Source organism: Lithobates pipiens, unplaced genomic scaffold (genome assembly GCF_037356315.1).
Source record: "Lithobates pipiens isolate NorthernLeopardFrog02 unplaced genomic scaffold, aLitPip1_a1.2 Scaffold_19, whole genome shotgun sequence".
NCBI classification, from domain to species: domain Eukaryota; kingdom Metazoa; phylum Chordata; class Amphibia; order Anura; family Ranidae; genus Lithobates; species Lithobates pipiens.
The window spans coordinates 468,317,710-468,330,061 of NW_027507764.1; the positions used below are offsets into that span (position 1 = coordinate 468,317,710).

Here is a 12,352-nt window from a genome sequence, read left to right on the forward strand (position 1 = left end):
TCAGTGGGGGGGAGAACTGTGCCCCATCGTGGGCGTCAGTGGGGGGGGAACTGTGCCCCAATGCTGTGGTCATAGGATAAAATATTGCCCCAAGGGCTGAATAAAAAAGCAAGCAAGTACCACATCCATTCCCTGGGCTGCAGTTTGGTGACCATTGCTTTAGAGATGTAATGGTTGAAACATGGTTCTCGCCTCCGATTTGTATTCAATGGGTAATTCTTGCTGCAAACATGCCAGTTAGTCTCCATTAGATTTTAATGAAAACTATCAGGATTTGAAAATTTGCCCCCAGAAATTTACAGTTGGATTTATAGTGATCCACCATCGTCCTCGGAGACCACACTGAACCTGGCAACTATGACACTAACTAGCAAATGTACATTTTTAATCCATCCACAAACAAAAAGATGAGTGCTTTGGCATGCGGCCATGCACTAATGTTGCTGCCAAACCTGTCAGTAGCCAGATTCATTGTACAACACAGCAGTGATATTATGTGCAAAGTTATTTGGAATCTGCCATACCTAGAGATCCTGGAAGCTGCTTATTGCTGAAAGTCGGAGGATTTACATTATGTATTCTAAAAGTAACAGAAATTCCTCCCAAGTTTCCAAAATGTTCCATAACAATGTGACTTTGCTTGGCATGTCACTTAGCAAGGAGTCATTCTAAAAAAATGCTTTTATGACGTCGGCATATTGTATTCCTTCCTCCCCAGTATTGGTGCAATAGAGTGAAATAACAGTCTGAACGAGGAAGGAACGTGCCAATTCATCACAACAAAAGTACACCGAGTGGTGGGTTACAATCGTGATTTCGGATGGATGTCTGTGCTGTAACTTCCTCTGACTTTAAACCCAGAAAGACAAAACTGCTGAGAACAGACAATGACTGCTAAGAAATCTGCCTTGCCCGGGATGCTGGAAAACTCCTGCCCACCAGGTTCCAGGGCAGGATCGCTCACATATACCAGGAGAGAGACATATGGATTGTTGGAAGATCACATGGTACAGGAGCTGCCAATCTCTAAGACTAGCCAAATGTGTCAGCATCACACGGTGACACAAACAACCACAACCATCAATGAATGAATAGATACAACTAGCAAGTCACTTAAGATTGACCCACAGAGATAAATTCAATGCCACAATGATTGGACCAGAGTCACAACAAAGAGGTCCTGGAAAGATTTCACAGTGAGGTTTCTGCACTCTAGTGGCCAATCTATAAACCCTTATATTTAACACATTAATAATAAAAATTATAATAAAAGGGGTTTCAAGCGTGTAGAAGTTTGAAAGTCACATAAAAAAACAAAAACAAAAAACAAACATACTGTTTGGAGGTCCTTTCACACAAGCATCATTGATTTCATCACAAAAAAAACTAAACAAAACAAAACCAAAAACACACACACACGGAATAATTTCACATAAATTTCTACAGCCGTCTTCAATTTAGTTTACATCAGTATACATAGTTTTTTTAATTGTTGCAGAAAAAAGTCAAAAAGTCATAGGTGGACAAAAGTATAAACACCTAAAAGACAGACAGACATCCATTTATATTAAACTTTCTCTGTTTTTTTTTTTTTTTTTTACTGTAGGACATAAATGGACTCTGATGTAATGCGATGTAAACAGACATACAAGTGCAGTGAAAAAGTATTTTCCCCTTTCCTGATTTTTCTCCATATTTGTCACACTTAAGGCTCCATTCACACCTAGGTCATTTCAATTGCACGCGGAATCTGCACACTTCTGCCCCCCATTCAAAATTGCAGCGGGACGCATTTGCAATGCCATTACTACTTAATGCCCCCCCCCCCCCACTCGCGGTGCAATTTTGCTGTGATTGTCGCCGAACAAATCACAGGATGCGTGATTCCCAAAGGGAGTTCCGAAACTTCTTTTGGGCAACACATATCCTGCGATTTTGTTTGCATGATTTTGCAGCAATTTGGCATGCGACAATTGTGAAAAAAAACCAAACGCATTTATTGAAAAATAATGGCATCACAAACACTTCCCGTGATTATGAATTGCGGCGATTCCACCAGCGATTCAAATCGCCCAGGTGTGAATGGAGCAGAAATGGTTCAGATGATCACATTTTAATATTACACAAAGATAACCAGAGTAAATACCAAATGTAGTTTTTAAATGATCATTTTAATTATTAAGGGAAAAAAGCTGTCCAAACCTGCCTGTCTCCTATGTGGAAAAGTAATTGCCGTCTCCCACCAAACCCCCTGCCACATAACCCAAGTGCTCATGAGGTCAGGAACTAATGGCTGAAAATTTCCCTTCAGGATTCTTTGGTAGAGTGCAGAATTGATGGTGCCATCAGTTATGGCAAGTTCTCCAGATCCTGACACTGCAAAGCAGGCCCAGACCATCACACTACCACCACCAAGTTCAACTGTTGGTATGTTTATTTTATAAAATGTTAGTTTTACGCCAGATGTAACAGGTCACACACCTTCCAAAAAGTTAAACGTTTGTCTCATCAGTCCACAGAATATTTGTCCAAATGTCTTGGGGATAAGCAAGAGTTTTTTTGCCAAATGTAAGATGAGGCTTTGTGTTCTTTTTGGTCCACAGTGGCTTTGGCTCTGCAACTCTTCCATGGATGCCATGTTTGCCCATGTTCTTTATTATTGTTGAATCATGAATACGGACCTCGTGTCCTTGATCACACTGGTGCAATTTGTCATGCAATTTGGCAGTTGCAAATCTCATAACAAGTCGCACCCAATTGCCAGCAATGGAATCGTTTATATCCCCACGACTCATGTCGCAGCAATTATGAAAAAGGGTCCTGGACTACTTTTTTCTGATTTCATTGCGACTTGAACAAACTTGCATAGACTTCTGTTAAATGAAGTGGCAAGCTGCAATGAAATCAGCAGGGCTGATCTGCGGTTTTGAAATGGTGCTGAAGTAGTACATCAGCACAGTTTCAAAGCCGCACCAGTGTGAACCAGGGCTAACTGAGGCCTGCAGTCCTTTAGATGTTGTCCTGTTGTCTTTTATGACCTCTTAGATGAGTGGTCGTTGTGCGCTTGGAGTGATTTTGGTAGGCCAGCCACTCCTGGGAAGGTTTATCACTGTTCCAAGTTCTTTCCATTTGTGTATAATGGCTCTCACCATGGTTTGCTGGAGACCCAAAGCCTTGGAAAAGGCTTTGTAACCCTTTCCAGACCATTACAGGTCAATTACTTTGTTTCTCATCTGTTGTTACATTTCTTTAGATTGCGGCATTATGTGTTGCTTTGAGATCTTTTAGGGTGCTTCACTTTGTCAGACAGCTTCTATTTAAAGTGTTACTAAACCCACAACAGTAAAATCAGTCTGTATATGCAGTAAAGCATGCTTGTTATACTCGCTGTGGAACCTAAGGGGTTAATCCTTTGCATTGTATATAAAGGTCATTTGAACCATTCTCTGATCTTCTTCTTCCAGTGTCTCAAAAAAAAAATAACCCGATACTTACAGAGCCAGTGGACGGGCTGCACATGCCCAGTTTGGTGTGTATTGCTAAAGTTTTTTTTTTTTCCTCTTGGGAGGGTGCATGTGATCAGCACAAGGCCAATCAACACTGTCCAGGCAGAGGGTCATTGCAGTAAGAAAACTCCTACAAAGTTTACTAGGAACTGATAGAAGTCACAAGGCTGATATATACAAAGATATTTGGCAGTTTATATTTTTCGCATATGGCCAGGCAAGTTTGGCAGCTTTTTTCCCTTGATAAATTAAATCATCATTTAAAAACTGTTTAAGTGTGAGACATCTGCAAAAATCAGGAAGGGTGCAAATACTTTTTCATAGCACTATACGTGTGTTTACATCCACCTGCCCACAGACATACATTATGGCTCAGTATGGATCCATCTGACAGGTGGTTCCAGACTGAATGCCCACATGAAAAGTGCCCAAATGCTGCACTTACAGCCAAGAATATACTATACTATTGAGGGCTCGTTCACATGAGGCGGCATTGTGTGGGCTGTGTCCATTGTATAGCCATTGAGAGGTGGCGCAGCCATGCGTTGTCAAAACAAAAATAGTGCTGTTTAACAAATTTTCTTCCTTTTTAGGCATGTCTGCTTTTTAAACACAACCCACCATAAAGGCAGCACTGTGGTGTGAACAGGACACATAGAAAACAACTGTGCCCTGATTGTTGCACCTGCCTGGATGAGCGCAGCACCAACTGAAATGGTATGGAGGAGCCCTTAGGCAGAGCGAAGGTGTTGAGGGAGACATTTTGGCAGCAGCCTGTACTCCTGAAGGATACAAATGTGCAAATGCAAGCAACCACATGGCAACAATAGCACAACTAAAGTTTTATTCAGAAGAAAAATTGAAAAAAAACAAAAAACAAAAACAAAACAAAAAACTTACTTTTCCCTTAGACTTGAATTACCCCTTGAAATGTCCTGATATTGTCACAGAAAATGTGTAATGCAGACATTATTTCATCACCTAAAATAGAAAACAGGAAAAAGTCTCATTAAAAGTTCCTCTGACATCTGTACTCAATGTAAACGTCAAAAAAAATAAATAAATTAAAGCAGGAGTAAAAAAACTCATAGGTGAGGATCCCACATACAGCCCACTGTGCTGTCCTTCAGGGAAGATAGGTCCAGGATGCCATCACTGCTGCATCCCACGCTGCCGCAATCTGAGGCAAAAAGGAAGTTCTGGACAGCCACACTCTGGAATATAGCCTTTATTGTAAAAAGTCCAACAGATAAAAGCCACAGCAAAAAAATGGGAAAAACGAGTTGACGCGTTTCACACTTAGTGCAAAAGTGTGAAACGTGTCAGCTCGTTTGTCCCATTTTTTTTGCTGTGGCTTGTATCTGTTGGACTTTTTACAATAAAGGCTATATTCGGAGAGTGCGGCTGTCCAGAACTTCCTTTTTGGCTCATGCTGCTATATGCTTAGCCAGCACCTGGTGTTCCAGTTCCGAGGAAAGTTCTAGACCCACATTTCCACCTGGAGCGGTGATCATCTTCCCTTCGCTGCTGCAATCTCTGCTGCCGGGTCCTGTGGTGTTGCACGTGAGCACAGGACTTACATTATCCAGACACTTGGCTCTGTTCTCAGCCAGTATAGAACCAGCATGTTCACTGCACAGAGCAAGTGCCATGCCATATACACAGAAAACAAAAAGTCACCTGGAGTGGGGTGGGGGAAAGTTATTTGCCAAGAAATCTTGCATCTCTCTTCTCGTACCTACCTGTCCACATCCTGGTGGTCTTTGTTTGAGGGACTTTAGTTCTAGTTAGCTATATTATAAACACAAATGTTGCGTATTCTGCATAAGGTTTCCTGTACACAGTATGCAGAACCTTCATTGATGTTCCTGGGACCCACAGCCAACCATTGAAATGCCCTTGCATGTGTACCAACGTATGCTGGTACAGGTGCATTTGAAGTATACATCATTGCGCATGTGGGTGCTTTACATAAATGGACGTCTGTACGCAGTGGAGGCAGTGGGAATGTCATTATGCAGACTCGGCTTCCGTACAGCTGTGCATTAACCTAATAATGGAAGGATTATTGAATAAGTAAAAAGGCAGATTGTTTTGGGAGCAAGTGTTATTTACTTTCATATAGGTGGAAATACAGCTTATTTTCAGTCCAGTGCCTGACAGTAACCCAAAGTCAGCCAAACAATCTTTTTTTTTTTGTTTTGGATATGATGAGAAAAGCGTGAAAGTAGACCTAGTGGAAAAAAAATTTTTTTCATTTTGGATGGAGTAAGGGTTATGACCACTGCCTGATTTTTTTTTTGTTACCATCTGTGTCTCAATGCAGGGATTTCCTTCACTTCCTGTCGCATAACCAAACAGGAAGTGAGAGGAAATCCCTGCAAATTAAGGGAATCCCTTGGGGAGCCCCAGGTCACCAGATTTAGTGTCCCTATTGGAAGATTTCTGGGGACAACCCAAAAATGTGAGATTTTCACTTTCAATGATAATGGTAAACAGGGCAAAGATATAACGGGATGCCCACCTTCCAGGACAGGGAGGGTGAATCTCCCTAACGGGGGCACAGAGAGCAATAACTACTGACTAGCAATCTAATCCCTCTCCACTCTATCCAAAACTAGAAGAAAAAGTTTTAGTTTCATTACCAGGAAGGATATCATTTTTGTGAAATTATAAAAAGGCTTATGTTGTATAGCTATTCTAGATACAAGTGATGGTTAGGGAAGCTCCTTAATATCATTTGATTTGTTTGTACTGTAAAAATCAAAGGTTGATGGATGTGGCTTATTTATTAATGATGTGATTGGCTGCAGCGACGTTGAGCAGTGAGATTACCAAAATCATGGAGTTTTGTTTCCAGAAGTGTGTCCGGCCGTGTAGACGAAGGCACATGCTGAAGCATAAACAAGCAAGCACTGTTCACCACATCAGCCTCACAATGCAGAGCTTGCAGCAAGTGCTGTGATCAGGGGCTCTGCCAAGTCCTCAAATGGCATCTTATTTCACCCGCACAGCTCCACATGCACAAGTCCGGCTTACAAACCATTGATTGGCTCAGAGGTTCTCCTGGATAAACAAACAGCAGCATGACGCCATTCATTCTTCTGTTGCGCAGCACTGCAATAGCAGACTTCATGTAGAGGTTACAATGGCTACATTATGATATTGCTCCAAGACCTTCATTTGCAGTGAAGGATTTTATGCTAGGCTCATAGTAAAGGGGAACTCTTTCTGGATAAAAAAAAAAAAAAAAACACAATACCAGATTATGTACATTTAATGTGGGTTATTAATATTATTGTGCAACAGCACCTACGTTCAAGGTTAAAGGGGTTATAAAGTCAGAATGTTTTTTAACTTAATACATTCTATGCATTAAGATAAAAAAATAAAAAATAAAAATAAAAACTGGGTGCAGCAGCCCCACTCCAGCACCCCCTAGTACTTACCTGAGCTTAGTCTCCCTCCAGCAATGTCCACGAGTTCCTTGGCTGTCCGGGACTCTCCCTCCTGATTGACTGAGACACAGCAGTATTGCCATTGGCCCTCACTGCTGTCAAAGTCAGTTAGCCAATCAGGAAAGAGAGGGCGAGGGGCAGAAACTGATCTCTGCGTCTGAATGGACACAGGAAGCTGTGACTCGGCTCGGGTGCCCCCATAGCAAGCTGCTTGCTGTGGGGGCACTCGACAAGAGCGAGGGGCCAGGAGAGCCGAAGAGGGACCCAAAGAGAGGAGGATCTGGGCTTCTTTGTGCAAAACCCCTGCACAGACCAGGTAAGTATAACATGTTTGTTATTTTAAGAGAAAACACAAGACTTTACAATCACTTTAAGAACACTTTCTTCCATCAAACAAGTAGGTGCTGGCATGTTGGTTTAAAAGGCATCATGTATAATGGATGCATCTAAAAGAGAGGGGCCCGTGGGACTCTATATGAGGAGATGACATTATAATGGATGCATGTTATCCAGAACTGAAAAAAGAAAGCCAGTGTCTGAAACAAGATTTTTTGGTGTTTGGGAAGCACAGTGGCTTGTGGGTTAGCACTTATGCCTTGCAGCACCTGGGTGCTTGTCTGGAATATCAGCTAGGACACTACCTGCATGAAGTTTGCATGTTCCCCCTGTGTTTGATTGGGTTTCCTCTGGGTACTCCAGTTTCCTCCCATGCTCCAAAGACATTCTGGTAGGTTAATTAGCTTCTATCTAACCTGGCTACAGTATATGTGTACAAAACCGCATAATCTGCATACCTGCCCCAAGCAATCGGAGAGAGTTAGGGAAAGGGCGACCTACCTAAAAAACATGGCAAGAAAATTCCATGCAAAAGGGTTTAGAAGCAGACACTGTGTCCTGAGAATCAGCAAGCGTCGTATAAGACTGAATGGATCAAGACAGGCAAACCGTATGCATCTTTTTTTTTTCTGCCTACATAACAAAAAACGTATGGAACCGCTTCCCACAATGAATAAAAGAAAACATGAAGCAGGTAAGTGAGTCAATACTTTAGTCATTCACTTTACATAAGGATGGCTCAGTTTTGCCTTTGCCAGTATTAGGACCTTTCTGCCTTGTAGCACTAGAGACCAGGGCTGACTCCTCACCAAGCACATAGACTGCATTGAGATTGTACGTTCTCCCTGCATTTGCAACAATTTCTTCCTACAACTTGAAACTATACTGGTAGATAACTGGCATCTACATTCTTTTTTTTTTTTTTACTGACTTTAACAATAAATTAACCCCAACTTCTACACTTAGAGGCGCTTCTGTCTTTTCCCTTTTTTTCTACTGGCCCCATAACTGCAGTATAGACATTCAGCTGTAAGCCTCTATGGGGAAAAGCACTAATGTAGGTCGCTGTATGTGGTCTGTAAGGCCTTACTATGCATGTAATCGCTACAGAAAGCTCTCTGCTGTTCTTCCTTTGGAAGGAAAAGGGACCAGATCCCAGTCTCTCTTTCTCTCCACATCTATCCTCCTTTTAGTGTCTACAGATCTGTAAAAGCAAAAGTCAATTTAACTACTAAAACTGCTTTGTTGTTCTCTAGAGCATGGTTGCTCAACCTATGGTCCTCCAGCTGTTGCAGAACTACAAGTCCCATCAGGTCTCTGCCTTTGGGGGTCATGCTTGTACCTGTCAGCCTCGCAATGCCTCATAGGACTTGTACTTCTACAACAGCTGGAGGACCACAGGTTGTACATCCATTACAGTCTAGAGCACAGTCAACCTCTACATTTTATAACTTTCTTATTTTCAATGATACAGAAGGGAAAACAGTGGCATATTGCACCACTGTATTTACTTACAACTAACCCTATTGTACCTAATTATAATTGTACCCAACATATTTACCTAATTGTAAAGCACTGCGTAAACTGTTGGCGCTATATAAATCATTAATAATAATAATAATAATAACAACCCTAGAAAAGAAAAGGGTTAAAAAAAATAAAATTATAGGACCCCCCCGCCCAGTGATCAAATAAACAACAAAAAAACAGCCCTGGTTGCAATACTCACCTCCTTTCTGGCGCTGTCCCCTGCAATATTTCTTCTCCATCACTAGATGACATGCAGAGCCATTCAACTGGGAAGACAGAGGACATACTGTAAGTTCCATGGACCCACCCCATGAAGGGGAATAATGCAGCACCCTGCACTCACAATGCAATGAATCACTAACACCACCACCACTTTGGGGAAAAAGTAAACAAACTAAAGCAAACTCAAAGGTAGCTGGGAACTAGGAGTCCAGGAGGTTATTCAGCGCAACAGACCAAGCCTATAACAAAAGTAACACTTTTGGGTGTATCAACCCTTTAAAAAGCAGTATTAAACTCAAAAGCAAACATTTACTATATTGCAGCTTACCATTTCTTACAAGAAAAAGCCTAAAAAAGGAAACTAATGCAGTCATCACATCCAAGTTCATCTGGTGAACCAGCCAGAAAGTCAGTTTTTCAAAAGCACAAGCTCTCCAGCAGAATGTATCAGTTTACATGAATTAGACAAACCACTTAACACTGACAGGGGTGAGTGATTGAAATGATCAGTTTCTATTTAATTCATGTAAATCCTTTATCTCGAAAAGGAAAAAAAAAAAACTGTTTGCTGTAACCGATTATAAAGTGTGTGCTGGAGTTTGGCTTCAATTTAATAGTGTATATAAAATCTGCTGTGCGCATTCCTCCAGAGCTATGTCTCACTTTGGCCCCTTTCAAACTGGGGCGGTGGGTGCATCGGCGCAAAGTGCCAATATTTTTACCGACGTTTTACCGTCCATTTCGTAGTGCTATTCGGCTGCTAGCGGGCGCTTTTACCCCCTGCTAGCAGCCGAGAAAGGGTTAACACCACCGCAATGCGCTGCTACAGCAGTGGTATAGCCACGCTGCCCCATTGATTTCAATGGGCAAGAGCGGTTTATACACCGCTCCAAAGATGCGGCTAGCAGGAATTTTTTAGCGTCCTGCCAGCGCACCACTCCAGTGTAAAGGCCCTCTGGGCTTTCACATTGGAGAGACAGCAGCGGCTCTTTCAGGGCACTTTGCAGGCACTATTTTTAGCGTTATAGCGCCTGCAAAGCACCCCAGAATGAAAGGGGTCTAATACAGGAGGTGTTTTAGTGGCCAGATCAACCGGGTAAAAATAGAGGGGGGAAAATCCCAAGATAAAAGAAAACCAATGCAGCCACCACATCTAATGATTGATTGGTACATTTTCGGTCTTGAGTTTAATACGGCTTTAAATGCTGTCAAACGTCGGCTCTGACAGTTGTTTATTTGAAAAGTCAGCAATTTTGCAGCTTTTTCCCACCGTACAGCATTTAGTGTGCTGCTCTCCTGCTCTTGTCAAACATTTGACTATTGTGTAGAAGTAACAGACAGATCTAATCTGAAGGAGGGAAAATTGACTTCCCCAGAGATGAAATGCTTACCATCTTCTTTATTCAACAAACAGATGAAAATAAATATATTCAGCTGGCTAGTGCACAGAGATAGAACACAAACCGGTTGTCTGGAGCGTGACGGCTAATAAAATAAAAACTCCACATTCATTCGCTATGTGCATATAATGGAAATATAATGGAAGTATGGGCAGGAGACGTTCTTTGTCTGGGGGACTCTGGATGGCTACATTCCGGGAAGAAGATGATGTATAGGACACAGACAGTGAGGGAGCGGACCATATAAATGGGGAGACCTCTGGACTGCTCACCCGCACTGGGCAATTGCTTGCAATCACTTGGTACTTATACACCAGCAGACTCATTTTCCAGTTTGGCGATAGGCCCACTTTGGGACCACCAATAACATTGCATTCAAATTTACTGTATGGACTGGTGTCTTTTTTTCAACCTCAGTAACTATTTAACATTTTCACCCATATTTGTCCAGTAAAGACTGGTTCACACCTCTGCGGTTTAGCCAAATTTAGTTTTGCGCGATTTCATACCCGCATGTCAGCCCGACTTCGGGAGCGAATTCAGAGACAGTGCCGGTTCCTGCACAGATGTCTATTGAAATTGTCCCTGAAGATGCCAACAGTAGTGAAGGAACTACTTTTGGGAATTGGTGAATTACCGTTTCAGACAATGCAATTGCCGGCAATAGCCACCAATTTGGCATTCGATTTGACATGTCAAATCTCATATCAAATCGTCCCGATGTGAACATGGGCTTAAATAGACTTGATTTAAATCAAATTCACCCATTGGCAATGCCAGCCATTGATTTGTACAGAATGTGGATGCGGTCTGTGGTTGTTCACACACAAGTTGTGCGTAAGGCTGAAGTTTCTCCATTGCAGATTCTTTCAGTGGAGAATCTAATCAACAACCTTGGAAAATCAACCTAAACTGAAACCTTGGTCCACAAGGGCTTAAAGTGACCCGTCACTGCAGGTTCAAAATAGCCAAAAGATTTACCTGTATAAAGAAAAAGAAGCACTGTACTTACCTTTTCAGCAGCCCGTGTCCTAGAACATCACTGTGATGGGGCTCCTGGGACACTGCAAGTCTCTTTCCTGCCCTTACGTCATGTAGTGACATACTAGCCAGAAGGAACCATTGCGTGTGGCAGGGCTAGCAGGTTACCACACATGGGACCTTTTACTGATTGGGACACTAAGGTCCTATAGATAAAAGAGAAAGTTGATGCATTACAAATTACAATCACATTTGGTAACAACCTTCTGTAGGCACTTTCTGATCCAGGCAGACAATCCCAGGACACAAAAATCAAGGTGAAAAAGGTAATGAGCCCAACCTGGATATTTCCCAGCCAATTACCATTGTTTTCCTCCCAAATTAACTGGCTGCTCAATTGCTTAATCTCCTCCTTTCATGGGCCAAACCTGAACTCACAAAGACACCATTTAAGAACATTAAATATTGTTTAAAAGCAATTCTAGGTAACATGCGAAAGAAGTTAAGCCGTCCATAGATCGTTCGAATCTCAGATGTTTCCACAAGAGCTATATGAGATTCATACCATCGATGGGCAGGTTGATTGTCAACCAGCAGGTCACATGTTAAAGCGGGATTCCACTCTTTTTTTTATTTTTTTCTTACCTGTCTCACTGGTGGGCGAGTGCTACCTTCGATTGGCATCCACGTCCGGCGTTTATTTGACCCCCGGCGCGACAAATCTTTTCCTCAGGATGACTTATAAAAACCTACTCTGGTGTTTTCCATTTTAACTGTGGGCGTCTGAAGCCCACAGGCATTTACTTCCTGGTATATGATGACATCTGGCTCCCAGCATGCTCCGCTCCATCTTGCACATGCTCAGTGAGAGCAGTGACAAGGAAAGAAAAACTTTCATTGTCCCCCATGGATTCTTGGG

General features: G+C 42.2%; 1 protein-coding gene across 2 annotated transcripts in view; it reads right to left on the reverse strand.

The window, feature by feature from the left end:
- NCOA2 (nuclear receptor coactivator 2) overlaps nucleotides 1–12,352 on the reverse strand; it is a 347,064-nt gene that overhangs the window by 177,341 nt on the left and 157,371 nt on the right. The window contains exons 3-4 of one of the 2 annotated variants that reach the window (XM_077492851.1): nucleotides 9,030–9,096; nucleotides 4,407–4,487 (exon numbers count right to left, since the gene is read on the reverse strand). The gene's annotated coding sequence lies outside the window, so the exon portion shown is untranslated. The remainder of the gene's footprint in view (nucleotides 1–4,406; nucleotides 4,488–9,029; nucleotides 9,097–12,352) is intronic. The other variant, XM_077492850.1, reaches the window with a different exon arrangement.